General features: G+C 43.2%; 1 long non-coding RNA gene across 1 annotated transcript in view; it reads right to left on the bottom strand.

Moving 5' to 3' along the window:
• Window positions 1-204: 204 nt before the first annotated feature.
• LOC115081540 overlaps window positions 205-19,944 on the bottom strand; it is a 162,990-nt gene continuing 143,250 nt past the window's right edge. Inside the window, exon 4 of the long non-coding RNA XR_003853822.1 lies at window positions 205-572. This is a non-coding gene — a long non-coding RNA (uncharacterized LOC115081540). The remainder of the gene's footprint in view (window positions 573-19,944) is intronic.

The following is a 19,944-nucleotide window of genomic DNA, read 5'->3' on the forward strand; positions in this document are numbered from 1 at the left end:
CAAAGTGCTCTTGTATGGTACGACGACCTGACAGCTGTCAGATCCGAAAGGCAAGCAGGACAATTGGGTGCAGTTGTCCTGTGGGAGGCTCCTTGCTGGCTGGTGGCAGGAGCTGGTTTAACAACCCCTTGCTGGAACATGGCGGTGGTGGAAGTGGAAGCATATGAATTATGCTATTGGTACAAGACCGGCAGGTCTGGACATGTGTGCTTTGCTGGGGCGTGGCTGGTGCATTATGTGGCCTAGTTATATAAGGTTTACTTGAGCTCGGGCACCTGGAGTTATTGTTAATAAAGATGCGGCCTGTTTGATCCCAAACTGGAGTCTGTATTTTATTGTTGATGTAAGAGGTCAGGTGAAGGGAGAAGAGTGAGTCCTGGCTACCAATATTATGTGATTTCACTCCAGACTGCTGCCTTTAATTCAGCCTCCTTGACTCTTAAATCATCCAGTTGATTCTTGCTAGCAAGTTCAAATTCCTGTTCCACCAGCTGTTTCACGTCAGGCCTTAACGAGATTTGCTATAGATCCCAGGAAAGGCAGGTTGCGCTTTCCACACTGCTACTTCATACCTGCCAATTGGAATTAACATAAAACAATGTTAAGACAAACAACAATAGAAAATAAAATATTAAAATCAGTCAGAAAATGCTTCAGTAACTAAAACTGCTATAACTTACTTACAAAATATTTTAAAGTCTGATAAATCTTGTAATTCAACAGGTAAATCATTCCAAAGGGAAACACCCCTAAATCTTAGTATCTTAATAATGAATTTCCTTCACAGGAGGCAACTCTAGCAGTTTCCTAGAAGCTAAGGGGTAGATTTTAAAAGCCCTGCACGCGTAAATCCTGCAGGATTTACGCACGCAGGGCAATTGCGCGCCGGCGTGCCTATTTTGCATAGGCCGCTGGTGCGCACAAAGCCCCGGGACGCGCGTAAGTCTCGGGGCTTCGTAAAAGGGGCAGGAGGGGGCGTGTCTGGGGGCATGTCGGCAGGCCGGGGGTGTGTCCGGGGTCAGGGGCGGTCCGGGGCGGGTCCGGGGGAGTGACGACAGTTAGGGGGCAGGCCGGGAGGGCGATCCTGAGTCCCCCAGCACTGCGGCCTGTGCCGGGGGATGCCGAGGCGGCACGCGCAAGATACGCCTGCCTCAAGCAGGCGTAACTTGCACAACAAAGGTAGGGGGGGTTTAGATAGGGCTGGGGGGGTGGGTGGACGCGGAAGGAAAGTTCCCTCCGAGGCCGCTCCGATTTCGGAGCGGCCTTGGAGGGAATGGAGGCAGGCTGCGTGGCTCAGCGCGCGCAGGCTGCCGATTTTGCGCAGCCTTGCGCACTCCGACCCAGGATTTTATAAGATACGCGCGGCTACGCGTGTATCTTATCAAATCCGGCATACTTTTTTAAGATCTACCTCTGATCGTAACATTTGAGATGGAACATATACATTAAATAAATTGGTTTGAAATTTTGGGGCCAAACCATGAATCGATTTAAACATAAGGCTCAGGATTTTAAACTTGATCCTCTGTTCCACAGGTAGCCAGTGAAGCTGGAATAATAACGGTGTAACATAATCTTTTTGAGAGGTGTTCAAAACCAATCTGGCTGCAGAGTTCTGCAAAAACTGTAAATTCAAAAACAAACAAAAAAGGATAGATAGGAAGGGTTTAGGGGGGTGGGAGAGGAGAGGGGAAGAGGGAGGGAGTTTAGGTAGGGGGTAAGGAAGTTCCCTTCCAGTCCGCTCGTTAATTGGAGCGGACCGGGAGGGAACGGGGGAAGGCCTATGCACACATATGTGTGCGGCCCACGGATTTTATAACGTATGTGCGCCAGCGTGCGCACGTTATAAAATTTGCGTGTCCATGTGCGCTTAGTTTAACCAAGTTATTATAGGTAGAAGTATTTTTAATTAATAAATAAATCATAGCTATAATCAACAGCACTATTATTTAAAAGCTTGTGAAAATAGATGTGCTTTTAGTTGTTTCCTGAAGATAATATCATTAATCACCTGAAGGGTTACAAGCAAAGACTTCCATAATCTTGGCCCTATCACCGAAAAAGATCTAGCTCACGTTACCTGCAATCATTCTGCCTTTACTGTGGAGATTACCAAAAGATTTTTATCAGCCAATCACAATGCATAGCTAGGAATGTAACATTTCAAAAGATCAGCTCTATAGGAAGGGCCTTTCAATTTCAAACTTTATATATCAAAAGTAAAACCTTAACTTCAATCTAATGTTTAACAGGAAGCCAATGAAGTTTCAGTAATAGGGGAGATTCATGCTCCCATCGCTGCCCCTCCCGTCACAAGTCTGGCTAAAGAATTTTGTAGCACTTGTACTGCTTTTAAAGAAACAACAGGAAGCCCATCCAAAAGGGAGTTACAATAATCCACTGCAGACAGCACGAAGGCCTGGACCATTGTCTGGAAATCATTCGTATCTAATATATAGTTTGTGCCTTAGCAATCTGGGAGTTTAAAATAACCAGATTTCTGCCTTCTTATTAAATCAATATACCATCATAATGGGCACTACTGGCATAATACCTTCATTGAATTTTTCTTAATCAAATGGCATCCACAAGTAATATCCCAAAGGTTGGGGTTTTTTTTTTAATTTTTTGTATGCAAATAAAATACTTCTCTGTTGTCTCTGCTTTTTCAGTTCATATAATGACCCCGACATGATCCAATTAGGAAGTTGTCTAAAGTTGACAGGATCTACAAATTGTTTATCATCGTTTGTATGCCCCTGTCAGAAAGCATATTCAGAACTAAACAAAAGATCCATATTTGATTAACAGAACATAAGAGCCGCATCACTGCGAACAAAGTACAACCTCCATTGGTAATGCACTGCCTGGAACAAGAACATGTATTTGAGGACTTGCACTGGGGCATTCTTGAACATAATGAGTTGCCTAGAGGAGGTGATCATGAGATGTGTCTCAATGTTCGAAAATAATTCTGGATTTATTTTTTGAAGACTGTCACACCATATGGATTTAATTTGGAGCTAGAATGAAACTCAAAACAATACAAAACAATGCAAAACAAATAAAAAATATTTTTTCATACACTACTTGCTTTTACTATATAACCCTTTCTTAAATCTGAGTTACTTCCTGCTTTGAAATTTGGTGCCAAAATGTCTCTAGCCACCAGTGTTTGAAGGGTGAGCGGTGCTGGTGCAATCTTTGGTGAACAGAGGACTTTATTTTATCTAACTTACTTGTTTTATATTGTAGTGATACGGCATTGATATATGGGGAATAAGACCCCTTTGTAGTTCCCTGATGTAGAACTGTGCTTTGAAACTTGGATCATGTTGGAGTGATTATATGAAATGAACAAGCAGAGACAGAGGTAAGTCTTTTATTTGCATAAAACAAAATTTAAAGAACTTTGGGACTTTACTATTAAGAAAGAGGCAATAAAGGTACTATGCCAGTAGTGCCTATTTTGATGGCATATTGACTTACTAACAAGATAGATATATATTTTGGAGTGATTATATAGTGAGTATATAGTGTTCAATTAATAGCTTCCAACCCTGTTGTCCAATCAGTAGAACATATTGAATCTGTTCACTTTTTTAAGTGGTATGGAATATTTTGTTTGATTAATTTGGATACTGTTCTGTTTATTTCTATTTGTTTGGACCCATGGCTTAAATAAGATTTTGTTGCTGTTGAACCAATTCCAGTTCAGATAGATTCTATCAAAGTCTATGTATAGTTAAAAAAAAAAAAAAATTAGAAGAATGCAAATGCACTTTTTTAAAAACAAAGTTTTGTTTTGTGAGTTTGCACATTTTTTTTTTTTCGTTTCCTGAGTTGCTTTCAAGTCTTTTACTATACACTAATTTGTGGGGCAGCAGACTCATCAGTAAGTTTTAAGTGGTTTGTTCTCTTCACTCATTTTCTTTCCTGAAATCAGTCAGTAATGTGGGCTGAGCAGCACATTGTACGACAGAAGGAGACACTAGGCACCAGTCAGAGTAAGACAACAGCCATATTTGTCTATGATCCAATTTTATATTCTTTAAAATTCTTATTTAACAACTTTTGAAAATGTATAGGCCATTAAACAACTCTGATTAATAGTACTAGGACAAGAGAAAATAAAGATAAAACTCAATTAAATGCTACAGATCTTGGGCAAGTCCTCCAGATTAGATATGTTTTCTGCTGTTTATCACTGCATTGACCCTAAAAGCAGGGCTGGCTCTTCCATTAGAGGAACTAGGAGATTGTTTAGGGGTGCCCAGTTTTGGGCAGTGATACAAATCCCAGAAGCCTCCAATTGTTTCCTACTCATTTCTAAGGCATGGCACCACAAGGAAGAAGGGAATGGATGCTAGGTAGATGTGGCAGAGTGAAAGCCAGATGGGTAGAGAAGTTGTGGAGAAAGGGTGCTGGGAAGATGATGGTGGGGTGCAGAGAGAGAGAGGATTTGGAGCAGGTGGGGGTGGAGACAGAGGATGCTGGACACTGCACAAAGAGGGCCAAGAGACTGGGGCAATGCTGGTGTGCTGAGCAGGGAGTGAAGGGGAGAAAAAGGGGGAGGACATGGGGGAGAAGAGAGAAAGAATCCAGGGCACTACAGACAGAGGGCAGGGTAGGGAATGCAGGTCTTGGCAGAGCGTGACAGGAGAGTGAGGGACGGATGCTGAACGCAGCAAGGGAGAAGAATGCTGTGCCAGAGCTGCTGCCAATAAGCAGGTGTGTAAGGGGGAGAGTACAAGATTGAAGGTTCACCCAAGGCACCTAATATCCTTGCACCAGTCCTGCTGCAGGTGTACATCTCCTAAAAGTTATTGCTTATCCATTCTCTGATTTCTGGGGGGGGGGTTGGAACTTGGCATGAATGAATGCAATGCCTCAGCCTGGAAGCCATCTTCTCACCCCCTGCCTCCCTCCTTTGTCCCACAGAATTCTGATGGCTGCCTCTCCTTGTCCATCCATTTGATTCTGACAGGGGGGGGGGACTCCAAGCTGGGTAACAAGCATGCTTTTCCATCACTGGTGGCCCGTGGAGATTCCAGGTCCTCCTCCTGCAGTGACTGAAGTAAATAAGAAGCGCTCCCTAAGTTTGAACGCATATATAATCAGGATGAGTAAAGGTATGAATGGGATAGGGAATGCAAAGGATGTAAGGGGAGTGAATAAGGATGGAGACTGTGTTCCAAAAATGAAAGGCATCCCTTTCTAGTCTGCACACTGTTGTCTGGAGCAGTGTCAGAATTCTTAATTGATGCATCTGGTGCCAAGACATCAGTATACTCTATGTGGTATTAAACAATTCCTTTTAATATAATTGCATGCTGTTAAAATACCATATTTATTTGTTGATGTTTTAGTGAAGACTTGCTTACGATGCCATACTGTGCATGATATTCTAGCCGCAGCCATGTGTTTCACCCACTGGATCGGTAATGTATCCCAGATGAACTTTAAAACATAGATTCAGTATGAACTATTTGTATTTCAAGAAGATCAGAGACGGTACAGATAATGACATCCTCTCCTAGTCACTTTGTGTCCTGGAATAGGTCGGATAATGGGAAAAAAACTGGATTTCTGGCCACTTGTCATCTACTACATGGAAGAGACAGCAGCAGATTTGAGTCAAAAAGACAAAAGCTGGCACAAGGCAGTGTTAGAAGAGGCAGCAGTAGGTCTGAGGAAATGGCAAAGGCAGTGACAGGCGCAGTGGTGGCAGGCCCAAGGCAAAGTCATGTCTGAGACAGGGGTAGAAGAGGTGGAAGTGATAGTGTAAAGCCCAAAATGAAAGAGAGGTTGAGAGTTGTGGCCTCCAAGTTCCAATCAAGGCAGCTGGCATTGGTCAGTTAGATGAACTTATCTGACCTCAGGACATCAGCTGCCAAAATGGTTAACTGGGCCAATTAAATAGTTTGTGGTTGGAAAATAGCTCCATGTTGAAAAGCAATTCCCTCTACAGAATCCCTGGGACAGCATGTAATGCTGCCAATATGCCACACAAAATAAAGTTCAATATAGGAGAAATAAAGTCAATATAGGAGAATTCCAGAGTAGTTCCCTTCAAACAATGACATTTCTGCTGCAATTCCTTCAAGTCCTACTCTCCTCAGCACAGCAAATAGCAAGGCTCTAAAACACAGTTTAATCATCCCTTTGACCTGAAGAATGGAAGGTGGCCAATGTAACCCCTATATTTAAAAAGGGCTCCAGGGGTGATCCAGGAAACTATAGACCAGTGAGCCTGATTTCAGTGCCAGGAAAAATCATGGAAACTATTATAAAGAATAAAATCACAAAACATTTAGATAGACGATTTAATGGAACACAGGCAGCATGGATTTACCCAAGGGACAAATGCAAGGGACAAGTGCAAGGTGATTCATGTACGGAAAAATAACCCTAGCTATTGTTACACGACATTAGGTTCCATATTAAGAGTTACCACCCAGGAAAGAGATCTAGATATCATAGTGGTTAATAGGGATGTGAATCGGGCTTCGGACGATTGAAAATATCATCGATATTTTCAAAATAGTCAGAAATCAGGGGCTCCCCCGAAACAATAGGAAAACCCCATGATATTGATCATGGGGATTCTCTTATCATTTTGGGGGAGGGCGGGAAAAATGGCACACAAAAATAACCCCTAAACCCACCCCGACCCTTTAAAACTAATCTCTGCTTCCCCCAACCTCCCGACCCCCCCAAAATCATTTTACAGGTACCTGGTGGTCCAGTGGGGGTCCCGGGAGCGATCTCCCGCTCCAGAGCCGTCGGCTGCCACTAATCAAAATGGCGCCGATGGCCCTTTGTCCTCACCATGTGCCAGGGTATCCGTGCCATTGGCCGGCCCCTGTCACATGGTAGGAGCACTGGATGGCCCGCGCCATTTTTAAATTCTGGTCACTGCTTTTCAAAAAAGATATAGTTGCACTGGAGAAAGTACAGAGAAGGGCAACCAAAATTTAAAGGGCATAGAATGGCTCCCCTATGAGGAATGTAATCCACTTTGGAGCTGAAAGAAGTGTGAAAAGCGGAATATAAAAATCTAAAATAAAATAAATAAAAGGCTAAAGAGTTTAGGGCTTTTCAGCTTGGCGAAGAGGCAGCTGATAGAGGTCTACAAAATCATGAAAGGACTTGAACAGGTAAATGTAGATCAGCTATTTACTCTCTCAGACAATAAAAGGAGTAGGGGGCACTCCATGAAGTTAGAAAGTAGTTCATTTAAAATAAATCAGAGAAAATTCTTTTTCTCTCAGTACATAATTAAGCTCTGGAATTCATTGCCAGAGGATGAGGTTATGGCAGTTAGTGTAACTGGGTTTAAAAAAGGTTTGGATAAGTTCCTAGAAGAAAAGTCCATAAACTGCTATTAATCAATAAGCAATAGTAGCTTGGGATCAATTTAATCTTTGGGTACTTGCCAGGTACTTGTTGTTATGCTCAGGCTTGTGAACCCTTAGCCGACGGGAGGATGGTATACCTTTCGGAAGATCCGTAGGTTCTCTCGTCGGGTGGCGAGGCAGAGCGGAAGACGGGGCCAGCTGACCCACGGCACTGGAGACTGAGGCGACTGAGGGTGGATGAAGAGACGAGAAGAGGAGCTGTGTCTTCACCACTGGAAGTCTGTGGTCCCCCTCCAGCAGTTCTCCTACTCCTCTTCCATGCAGGCCACAGCACACAGCAGAAGCAGCAGTAGAGGCTAAGCTCTATACTCATGGTCCTCTTCCTTATTGCCCATGTCTCTCACACACACACCATACCAGTCATGCCCCCATGACCAGTTTCTGTCTCTCACACACCAATCATCTCCCAAACAGTCTTTGACACACACACCAGTCACCTTCCTGAACAGTTTCTCTCATGCCATACACACACACAGGCTTCCCACTCCCGTGTTCCACTTACATATATGGGCTTCTCACTCTCATAATCACTTTCTCTGTCTCACACACACACACACACGCACACTCACAGGTCTCTCACTCCCATGCTTGTTCTCTCCACATGCACAGGCTTCTCATTCCCATAATCACTTTCTTCTCTCTCTCTCACACACACACACACACATAGACACACAAACACACACCAGTCACCTGATCTCTCTCATGCATACACACACACAGGCTTCCCATTTCCATGTTCTGTCTTACATATACAGGCTTCTCCCTCCCATGCTGTGTCTCACACACACCTAGGTTTCTCACTCCCATGCTCACTCTCTTCACATGCACAGGCTTCTCATTCCCATAATCACTTTCTCTCTGTTACACACACACACACACACACACACACACACACACCAGTCTCTCTCTCATTTCCATGCTCGCTCTCCACTGCACAGGCTTCTCATTCCCTGAATCACATTCTTTCTCTCACATTCACACACACCAGTCTCTTTCTCTCACACACACAGTCACCTTACCAACCAGTCTCTCGCTCATGCACGCACACACACACAGGCTTCCCACTCCCATGTTCTCTCTCACATAATCAGGCTTCTCACTCCCATGCTTTTTCACATACCCAGATTTCTCACTTCCATGCTTTTTCTCTCTCTCACACTCACATACACATCAGTCATCTCTCTGAGCAGTCACTTTCATTGTCTCTCACATATACACACACACATCAGCTCTCTAACCAGTTTCTCTCAATCACACACATGCTCTCAATCAAATACATTCTCTCACTTACACACAAGCTGGCTGGCTGCTTCTCTCTCTTTCTCTCATTCACTTCCTCCTCCCCCCCCCCCCCCCCAAAGGGTAGCTGCAGCAGCCCAGCCTCCTCCTCCAGCCCCCACAGACCAAGAAAGAAGAATCCCATCGGCCGCGGGAGGCTCATGCTGCTGTCTCCTTTCTCGATTACCTGCTGCTTCAATTGCTCGGGGGCCGATGCTGCAGCCGCCACTGCTACTTTATCACACGGCCCGGCTCTTTCTCCTTCCCGCACACCACTCTGTGTATCACTTCCTGTTCCGGGTCACGGAGGGGGGGGGGCAGGCGCGGAAAGAAGAAAAGGTTAGCCATGGGTGCCAATGCTTCTTCTACCATCGCTGCCATTCCCACTGGGCTTGAACGTTCTGATAGCCCGGCGGCAACGGCAGCAGGGAAGGAAGAGCAGCAGGAGAGACCGGGAGCACGCAACACACCAGCCGGTGCTTGGTGACACACTAGTGTTTCGCGACACACCAGTTGAGAATCGCTGCATTAGACTACAGGGCAGTATTGTTGAGTCCTAGGGGGGGTCAGGAGGGTGGGCTAGGGTTTTCAGCTGGTGGGAGGAGATCAATATTCTACTAAAAGAGAAGGGCTAAAGTAGGTTTGGGTTTTTTTGCTTGTTTGTTTTTTTTAAAAAAGAAAAATCCAGTCTGGGGATGGATCTGAAATGGCCACACCCGAAATGAAAATAAAAAAACACAACAACATTTTGTGGGGCTACCACCTCTAATTGTTATAATAAATTTAGTATTATGTAGTACTGTGTACATCACTGTACCAGTACTAGAGTGAAGACTGGAGACACACAGAAAGAGTGATGTGTTTTCTCTCACAAAGTGACACTAACAAAACAGAAAACAGCACAAGCCACCCTGCTTTAAGTTTTTCTTTTCTTTCTAAATCTTTTTTTAGCCTTTTTCTTTAACTCTGAGAAAGAACTTCAGAAACACAAGCTCTCTGTCTGAAATTCAGCAGAGAAATGATTATGACAGCTCAGAGTTACAGCTTGCTTTCAGTTTCAGGTTTAAAAAAGTAATGAGGAACTCATTGTCAATCCATGCAGGTGCCAGCTGAGATAGACTGGTTACAAAAATGCTTGATCTTGATTGGTGCTGCTTCTTCCTCGTCCCTTCTCACCCCCACTCTATTCTGACTTCAGGGCTTGCCTTGTGAGGAAGAAAAAAAAAAAGGCTGGGATCCAAAAATTAATTCAAAGGAAAATTGTCATTATTTCTGGGGCACTATCCATTTGTTTTATTTTACATGAAATGAAACAAAAATGCCCAATCTCATTTTAGATTACCCATTTTAAACAAATACATATCCCTACAAACTTTGGACTGTATTATGATCCACTGAAGGAATAGCAAAATTATATGAACTTCCATGGCTTCACGCTGATTTTTAGGTAGCGTCAAAATACGAAATCCAGTTTATATTTAAAAGCGCTACATTTGATAAACCTAGATGATATATTTGTGATTTTGGCATGTATTATGTCAATGAATTTGTTAAGAAAACTTATAATTTCATTAACCATTTGTTAGAATATATTAGTTTAATCATTCATTTGCTATTAACAATGGACAGGTCTGCACAGAGTACATATGCCTCTCTTTGAATACCTTGGGTTGCATAGAAGGCATGATTTATTAAGAAAATATGGTATGCCATGCACATCAAATATTATCCTAGGTGTGAACTTATTTAGTGTGAGAAATTCACAGAATGCTTTAAAACAAGAGTTGATAATCTAGGAGTGGTTGACTTATTCCTTAGATCTGGAGGTAAAAAGAAAACTTTAAGAAACAAAAAAATTGGTGATATGACGCTGTAATCAGAACAGAGAATGGAATGAAGGTGAAAGGGGATAGACTCAATGGTAGACTCAATGGAGCTGATTTTCAAAGCCCTATGCACGTAAATCCAGAGGATTTACGCGCATTGGGGGGGGGGGGGGGGTTTACGCGCACCAGGCCTATTTTATAAAGGCCCGGTGACACACTTAAAGCCCCGGGACGCGCCTAAGTCCCAGGGCTTTACAAAAGGGGCAGTCTGGGGGCGGGGCCAGAGGCCTCCAGCACAGCGGCCATTAGCTGCTGTGCCGGAGGATTGCATGCGGGCAGGCTCCTGGTGTGTGCAATTTGTGCCTGCCCGGAGCAGGCGCAAAAGGTAAATTAAAAGAATTGTGGGGGGGGGGTTAGGATAGGGCTAGGGGGCAGAAGGGTTAGGGGAAGGGGTGGGAAGGTTAGTTTAGGGGGAAGGGAAGTTCCCTCCCAGGCTGCTTCAATTTCAGAGTGGGCTGGGAGGGAACGGGGAAAAGCCGCGGGCGTCGGCGTGTGCAAGGTGCACTAGTCTGCACCCCCTTGTGCGTGCCAACCCCCAATTTTATAAAATGTGCACGCATGTTATAAAATCGGGCGTACATGTGCACGCGTATGTATGAAAATCTACCAAAATATTTCTTTACAGAGAGGATGGGTGATGCATGGAACAGACTCCTAGTGGAGGTGGTAGAGACAAAAGCAGTATCTGAATTCAAGAAAGTTTGGGATAAGATGAGCGATCTCTAAAGAAGTGATGGAAATTGTAAAGCTAAATTAATTGGGGGAATGGGCAGACTTCATGGGCCATATGGTCTTTTTCTGCCATCATGTTTCTACATTTCTAACTATGTTACCGAGCTTATCAGGCACCTCCGTTACTAATAATAGGAACAGATGCATGTACAATTTACTATACGTGCCTCTATGTAAACCGTTGTGACGGTAATCTACTGAACGACGGTATAGAAAAGATTTTAAATAAATAAATAAATTTCTGTGATCTGCCAGCAATAGAGGATTTACAACATTGTGCCTTGTTTTATATATTCAATTCCAAAGAAATAAGGGCGAACCAGCTAGGAATATAGACACCTAAAGAAATGTTACAGTAGCATTTGTCAGTTAATGATCAGCAAATTGTCCATTTATATGCTGTGTGTTTCTATGTTGCAGAACAATGTAGGACAAGGAATAGAGGGAATGTTTACCCTGTAAAATTAGACCTAGAGCCTTTGTGGTAGTATTTTACTGCCTGCTTTTGAATTTTTACCTATAAATTTTATTTGTTTGTTGTCAGAATGCTGTCATCAAGGCAAAAGGCAAGAGGCAATGCAATAATTGAACTGATGTGCCATGCTGCACCACATTTTCATTTTTTCCCTTTTTTCCAGCTGACAAAATATATTTATTTGGTCTATAACCCAGAGGTTCAGAAACCTGTTCTAGGGGAGCCACAGTCAATCAGATTTTCAGGCTATCCACAATGAAAATGTATGAGATAGATTAGTATGTACCTCCTCCAATGCATGCAGATTTAACTTATGCATATTCAGTGTGGATAGCCTGAAAACCTGACTGGCTGGAGGACCTTCAGGATAGGTTTGGGAACCTGTGGTCAAGATAGCCTAGTAATTGTTGAAGAATTCTGCATTATCTCTCCCTCTTATAAGATCCTGCTGCTGTATTATTGTTAATATGCACACGCATTAAACGTGGCAAGAATCATTCCACAGACTGAAAGAATTTCCTTTTAGTTTTACAGGTTTTTAACAAAAAAAAAAAAAGGAAGGAATAAAAATCCGGAGTTTTACATTGATAAACAGCACGCCGAAAGAGAAAAACAAATTCCAAAAAATGGAGAGAGTAAAGGGGAGAAAAGGAAAAGGAAAGAGAAAAAAAGACGGCACACTGACAATAAACAAACCACAAGAAGAAGAGGAATTCCACAATTATTACTGATTTTAAAGTTTCTTCCTCTACATGGTGTCGTGTCTGTCACCAAATTTCTTTTTGCTTTTTTTGTGTATACTTAGGTATTAAATGTCCTTGGAGTAACACATGATTTCTTTTTCTAGAACATCTTTAGCAGAGAGGGTGGTCCAGCGTGTTTACATTGCACTGGCTGGTTCCACTGCAGGGTCACTTGCTCCTCTGATCATGCAAGAAAGAGCTATCAAAGCATTTCCTTTCTTAAGTCTGCCTATATGTCGGCCAGCCAACTGGAAAGCCATATTTTAATTCTGAAAACAACAGTAAAAGTGCACCACCAAATCCCTATTCTAGGGCCTGACATTATAGAGCAGAGTGTTTCTGAAAAGAGGAAAACCGTTAGAGAATAGCACATTGTGGTGGCATCTCTAATGCAACAATGTGTTCCAGTACATCATGGGCTGGGAGTTCAGGGAGACATACTTGCCATGTCTAAAAATTGTATTATTTCTGTTACTATTACCTTCCACGTGACGGTCAATGCACTCCGTGCTGTACAAATGCCGTTTATGTAATTCAGCACTAGAAAGAATGACAGTGAGACAAAGCTAACTGCAAGACAGAATGCTGTGCCAGTGCCTCTCAATCTATAAAGAAAGATGACAGATAAACGTGGTGGGGAGAGGAGCTGTGGAGGAAAGGGAATCGTGGAAAAGGAACTCTGTGCCTGATGACATGTGAAAGAAAGGACAGTAGATGCTCTTGAGGAGAAGTGATGAGAAGGAAAGAGAATGTTAGATGTGGAAAGCTTTGCAAAAGAATATGGGCTTTATTGGGACTTCATATTGTTATTCTCCAGATGAAAAACATTAATGTATTCCTATTGAGAGGAGAGGGAAGAAAAGTAAGCAGAAATATTTATTTTGGAATAAAACAAGTTTGATAGCTCTGTTTTAAACACAAGAAAGCTTTGTACTTTTGAGGTTGAATTTCTTGAGGAATGTGCTTGAATCTATTTTAGCTCCCACTCCTCTCTACAGAGCTAGAAGAGCATTGTAAGGGCTCGTGCAAAAGTTGAGATGCTTTTTGGAAATTAACCATCTGTGTTTTCATACATTCCATTTCTTCCCTAAGGCCTAGCACATTACCTCTAATTTATGCCAAGCTTCACAGGAGAAGGAGAAGGAGATGTTAAAATACTATTGAATCTGCCATCATATTTTCTTTAAATGTTATACAGAAAAAAAAATGAATGCATCTTGTAAAATATACAGGACTCTTTAACAAGCTGATTGCAAACCCTAAAACGATAACTTTTAAAAAGGTGCTCGGGTGCACATGTCCACGCGTTCATTGTCCCGCGCCCAGGGGGTGTGGCCATTTTATAACTTCTTTGCATATTATAAAATAGCCTGACCACGCACACATATGTGCAAAATTTTAAGTAGACACAAACCTTGTGTCAAATCCTGCTTCTACATTGTTAAGTGGGGGAATTTTAAAAGACTCGCGTGCCACCATTACCGGTTTTCCCAGTTCATTCCCAGTTCACCCAGGTAAGGAATAGGAGTTTGAAACCCCCCCCCCCCCCCCCCCCCCCCCAGTTTAATAGCCTCCTGTTAACCCTGACCCTTAAATCCAGGAATGCCCATGCCCCACCCAGACCATGCCCACGCCTCGCTCCTTTTTTGGAACTTTTCATTTGTGCACATAGCGGCAAGTACAAGCGTACTTGGGCGGTTTTTTCACGCTGGCCCAATGTCTGCGCATATCTCCCAGTTTTGGTGCTCTGGGCTTTTTAAATTCACCTTTAAGGAATTTGTCAAATAAGGATGAAAGCCCTAGATAGTGCTGGAAAATGTAATAATGTAAGCACTATGATGATCAGTGCAATCACCTACTTCAGAGAAAGGTATAATCCAGTATTACCCTCAGATCTGTACCTAAATGTGGCTGTCCAATAGTAGGATATAAGAAGACATTGTTTGGAACTGTCCAGCTTTTGCCAAGGAAGTGAAGAAGGATGATCTAAAAGAGAGTAGGGATGAGCATTCGGGAGAAACGAAATAGGAAATATCTACCCCTTGGGATGCTGCCAGGTACTTTTGACCTGGATTGGCCACTTTTAGAAAAATGGATATTGGGCTTGATGGATCTTTGTTCTGACCCAGTATGGCAAAGCTTGTGTTCTTATGTTCTTATAAAATGAGACGAAATTTCCTATTTCTTTTCACGTCGTTTTCAAAATGGAACAAGTTAATTTCCAATGAAATGTCATTGGAATCTCATTTCGTTTTGAAAACTGATTTTTAAAAAAGTCATTGGTCAGGCCTAGCTCACCTAGGGGATAGGCTCAGGAAGTTTCTTGACCCCTGCCCACATACTTACCAAATTTGATGCCATGTCCTGGCCCCAATGCCCAGGCCCAAAGCCAGGGTCATGATGCCTGGGCCTTAGCCTAGGCTAAGCCCTGGAGACCAGGTACTGACATTGGGGCCTCAGCCCAGAAGCTAGGTACCAAACGCCAGGGTCTTGAATTTGAGGCCAAGTACCAATAAAATAGCCTTGGCCCAGACCCAGGCCAGACACTGGAGCCTGGCCCTGAATGCTTGGTCCTGATGCCTGAGCCTCAGTCCATAGTCAGGCCTAGGCCTTAGAGGTCCTCTTTGTAGGTTTTCTTTATTTGATCTTCTTACTTCAAATGGTGGCGTCTGCTCAGGGATGTACCGAAATTAATTAACTCTGGCATATTCTCCCCAGCGGAGGATGTCATTTTGATGTATTGTAGTATGACAAACTTGGCGCATTCCTGAGTGGACATTGCCATTTGAAGTACAAAGACAATACCTATGAAGAGGACCACCGAAGCCTGGGCCTGACACTGGGCCAAGGCCCAAGCATTGGGTCTGGGTCCTCGCAAAGGCCCTGGTGTCAGGATCTGGTATCCAGGCCGGGCTGCGATATAGGACCTGGGTCCGGGCTGAGGCCTTGGAATTGGTACCTTACCTCCGGACCCTCACTAGGCCAAGGACCAGATGTTAGGTCCAGGCCTCGAAGCCTGATCCTTGCATAGGGCCTAGGCTGAGATGGCAGTAACCTACCTGATCCTGATGCCTAGGCCCAGGCAGAAGCCTTGGCTTTGAGTAGGTTTAGGCTGTGGTAGGTTGCCACAACCTCTGCTTAGGTCTTACGCAAGACCCAGGCTTCAGCCTTGGCCTAGATCTCATCTGCGGATCCCCCCTGGACCTGGTAAGTAGGGTCCAGAGAGCATCCTCACCCTGGCATTTTTCCAGGTAGGAGGGATGGGTGGTGGGCATGGGAGGTCTCGGTATCCCCATTTTATTTTCAATTTTTTTTTTTTTTGCTTTATTTGGGGTTTTTTTAAAACTAAAAATACAAAATAAATATTACAAGATTCAAAATTCATAGGAACCCCCTCAAAAAAACAAAACAAAAAACAAAACAAAATTTTTATTTCTTTCCACCCCTAAAAGAAAGTATCTTTCTCTATTGCAGAGAAACACGTGGAACTTGGATTCTCACTAAGAAAGTGTGGAGTGTGGCTTGTGGAATCTCTTTTTATGCAGTACATCAGCAACAATAGGGACTTCAGATCCTGCCCTATGGATTGAAATTATTAAAATACTGAACCAGTCTAATGCCAGAACTGTCAGTAGACGTTTTAAGAACATAAGAATTGCCATACTGGATCAGATCAAGTGTCCATCAAGCCCAGTATCCTTTTTCCAACAGTGGTCAATCCAAGTCACAAGTATCTGGCAACTTCCAAAACATTGTGGACTCTTTGTGGAAAACCCTGTTCCAGATCAGCCCAGAACTATTAAAAGAAGCAGGATATCAAATTATTCAGTAGTAGACAGAAGAAGCCAGCTTGTTTGAAGTAACTGAGTAGATGGAATCCCACTGGGAACCCTTCACCTGGGAGAGTGAAACTGACTGGATTGCTGAACATCCAGTGTTAATTATTTGTTTGGTGGAAGAGATGAGCTTCGTTTTTTTCTACCGGGTCATTTTTTGAGTCGGACGCTTCGGGGTAAAGTTTGTTTTCCCTCGGTTAGTTTTTGGAAAAACGAACAAAAACTAAGCAGGGAAAAATGAAACAGGCCCAAAAAATGACGCGGGAAAACAAAGCTCAAAAAAACCCACCCCAAGCATTAAAATTGACTTTAATACATTAAATACAACCCCCCCACCACCACCATCCTGATCCCTCCCCAAGACTTACTAACATCCCTGGTGGTCCAGCGAGGTCCAGCGAGGGATTTCTCCCTCCGTGCTGTCGGGCTTTCCGGCCTGCCTCGCATCAAAATGGCGCCGATAGCCTTTGACCTACTATGTCACAAGGGCTATGGTGCCATTGGTCAACCCCTGTCACATAGTAGGAGCAATGGATGGCCGGCGCCATCTTGTCCTCCTACCATGTGACAGGGACTGACCAATGGCACCAGTAGCCCCTGTGACATAGTAAGGGCAAAGGCTATCAGTGCCATTTTGATTACTGGCAACCGACGGCGAGATCGCTCCCGGACCCCCGCTGGACCACCAGGGATTTTTGGCAAGTCTTGTGGGGGACAGGATTCATTTTTCCCCGTTTTTTCCCAGTTTAGTTTTTGTTTGTTTTTCCTAAAAACTAACCGAGGAAAAACAAACTTTACCCTGAAGCGTCCGACTCAAAAAACGACCCGGTAGAAAAAAACGAAGCTCATCTCTTCCAACAAACAATTGATTAACACTGGATGTTCAGCAATCCAGTTAGTTTCACTCTCCCAGGTGAAGGGTTCCAGTGGGATTCCATCTACTCAGTTACTTCAAACAAGCTTGCTTCTTCTGTCTACTACTGAATAATTTGATATCCTGCTTCTTTTAACAGTTCTGGGCTTATCTGCAACAGGGTTTTCCACAAAGAGTCCACAATGTTTTGGAAGTTGCCAGATACTTGTGACTTGCCAAAAGTCCCTGGTGGTCCAGCGGGGGTCCGGGAGCGAACTCCTGCACTCGGGCCATCAGCTGCCAGTAATCAAAATGGCGCCGATAGCTTTTGCCCTGACTATGTCACAGGGGCTACCGGTGCCATTGGTCAGCCCTTGTTACATGGTAGGAGCACAAGATGGCGCCGATGGCCATGTGACAGGGGCTGACCAATGGCACCGGTAGCCCTTGTGACATAGTAGGTCAAAGGCTATCGGCGCCATTTTGATGTGAAACAGGCCAGAAAGACCGACAGCACAGAGGGAGAAATCCCTCGCTGGACCCCGCTGGACCACCAGGGATGTTAGTAAGTCTTGGGGAGGGATCGGGATGGTGGGGGGGGGGGTTGTATTACAGTAAATTGTAATGCTTGGGGTAGTTTTTTATTTAAAAAAATAAAATGTGCCCCTCCCCCCGTACAAACCCGAAAAACTAGTTTTCCTCGTAGTTCAGGGCCCCCGACCCACGACGAATTAGGCAATTTCGTTGAAATTGCCTAATTCGTGATAAACAAAGCACATCTCTTTCTATAAGATTCTGAGAAAGGAAGCAGCTTGCTTTGACTAATGCCTGCTAATCCACATTGAAACTGACTTGGTATGGATAGGCTGCCTTCTATACATAATAGTGACCTCACTGAGGTTGAAGTATTGTGAAATTAATTTTGTAATCATTTAGTACAACTTCTACCTCAACAATAAAATCCTTGGAAATAATTTGCACTTTTATGAACATTCCCATGGGTAGTAAAGTAGGACTTTAAAGTGATGTTTCCTCATTGGGAGCTGAAAGTGTCATTGGCATTAAAATATATGCAAACCTGGTTGACTCTAAACTTAACTAGAGAAATCAGGGTACATTACATTTATAGTTTCTATCCCTCGTTCGATGTAAACCGATCTGATATGGTATTCAACCATGAAGCTCGGTATAGAAAAATGTGAAATAAATAAATAAATAAAATTTATAGGAGGAAAGCCCCGGATAGGAACACACATGAGATCAAATATTAATATTGCAGCTCTTAATATTAACAGAAGCATTTTCTGCTTCTGATTTAAAAAAAATGATAGAAAACTGATAAAAATACATAAAACTGATAAAAATACATAAAACTAATCTCATGACTTCTGAGACAAATCATTAAAAAGAAAATAAGAGAGTAAAGAAAGAGACCTGGGGTTCTGCTGGGTACTCCAAGAGTCCTAGCCACATTTTAAAATGCTAAATTCTTTCCAGACCTTTACTAAAATATTTTCTCCTTGTGATCAGACAAGGGATTAACAGCTCTCACTGGAAATGAACGTATTAGACTTCAGATAATATAAATTGTGTGCTTGTTTAACAATGTTTAGACTTTTCACACCTCCATACCATAGTCGGATGACTGGCTTATACTACTGGTTGAATCACAATAATTGCTCAAAACTGGTTTGGAACCTGTGAGCTCTAGCACGGCAGTCACAACTAACCATTTTACAGACCATATGACCTCTTTATAAAATAAAAAGGCAAAGTTTCTTCATATCAAACTTTAAACACAATTTATAATTATATTTTTAAAGACAGACACAGATAATCAAATGGGTCAACCCCTCACCTTCCCAACCCATATCAAAATGAATATGCATAGATCACGTGATACAGCAGCTCATGGACTTAGCCCCCACCCGATCACCATACTTTATTATAATTTTCTGCATACCATGCCTGCTACTTCTAGACTTACACAAAAACTTGTTCACTAGATTATGGGCTGAAAAGGCAGCTAAATTGCAAGCTACGGAAGGACCTCTTCTCAGAGGAAGACACCTGGAACAGTTATATTGTCCTCCCAGATTTTGCTAATTTGATTAGAAGATATCTGGACAAATTTTAGGAGTGGCTTATCCCGCAGATTAACTCAAAACTGGAACATAAGAACATAAGGCTTGCCATACTGGGTTAAACCAAGGGTCTATCAAGCCCAGTATCCTGTAGCCAACCAAGTAACAAGTCCCTGACAAGTACCCAGGAAATTGAAGTGGAGAAGGTGGCACAGCTTGTGTCCTCTGTGAAGGAGCAGAATGAGCAAATTAGAGGCCTGGAGGTGCATGTGGGCAATCCAGAGGTTGTATGTACTGTACTTCCTATAGACAGAAAATTGAGAGATTGGAATGGCAGCTGAAGGTTATGGAGGAAAAACATGACCATCTGGAGAACAGAAATCATAGAAATAATATATAGTATAAAATGTTGGCCTTCCAGAGCAGATGGAAGGCGCAGACCTGGCTAGATTCGTGGCATAATGGCTACCAGAGCTCCTTGGACTAGAAGTGAAGGGCGCCAACATTAAGTTGGATTGCACACACAGGAACTTGGCTCCTAAGCTTGATAAAAATGGGAGAGCAAGAGCCATTACAGCACGTATTCATAATTTCAAGATAAGCAAAGTATCGTGGAGATGGCTCACCAACGTGGAG

This window comes from Rhinatrema bivittatum, chromosome 1, assembly GCF_901001135.1.
Source record: "Rhinatrema bivittatum chromosome 1, aRhiBiv1.1, whole genome shotgun sequence".
NCBI classification, from domain to species: domain Eukaryota; kingdom Metazoa; phylum Chordata; class Amphibia; order Gymnophiona; family Rhinatrematidae; genus Rhinatrema; species Rhinatrema bivittatum.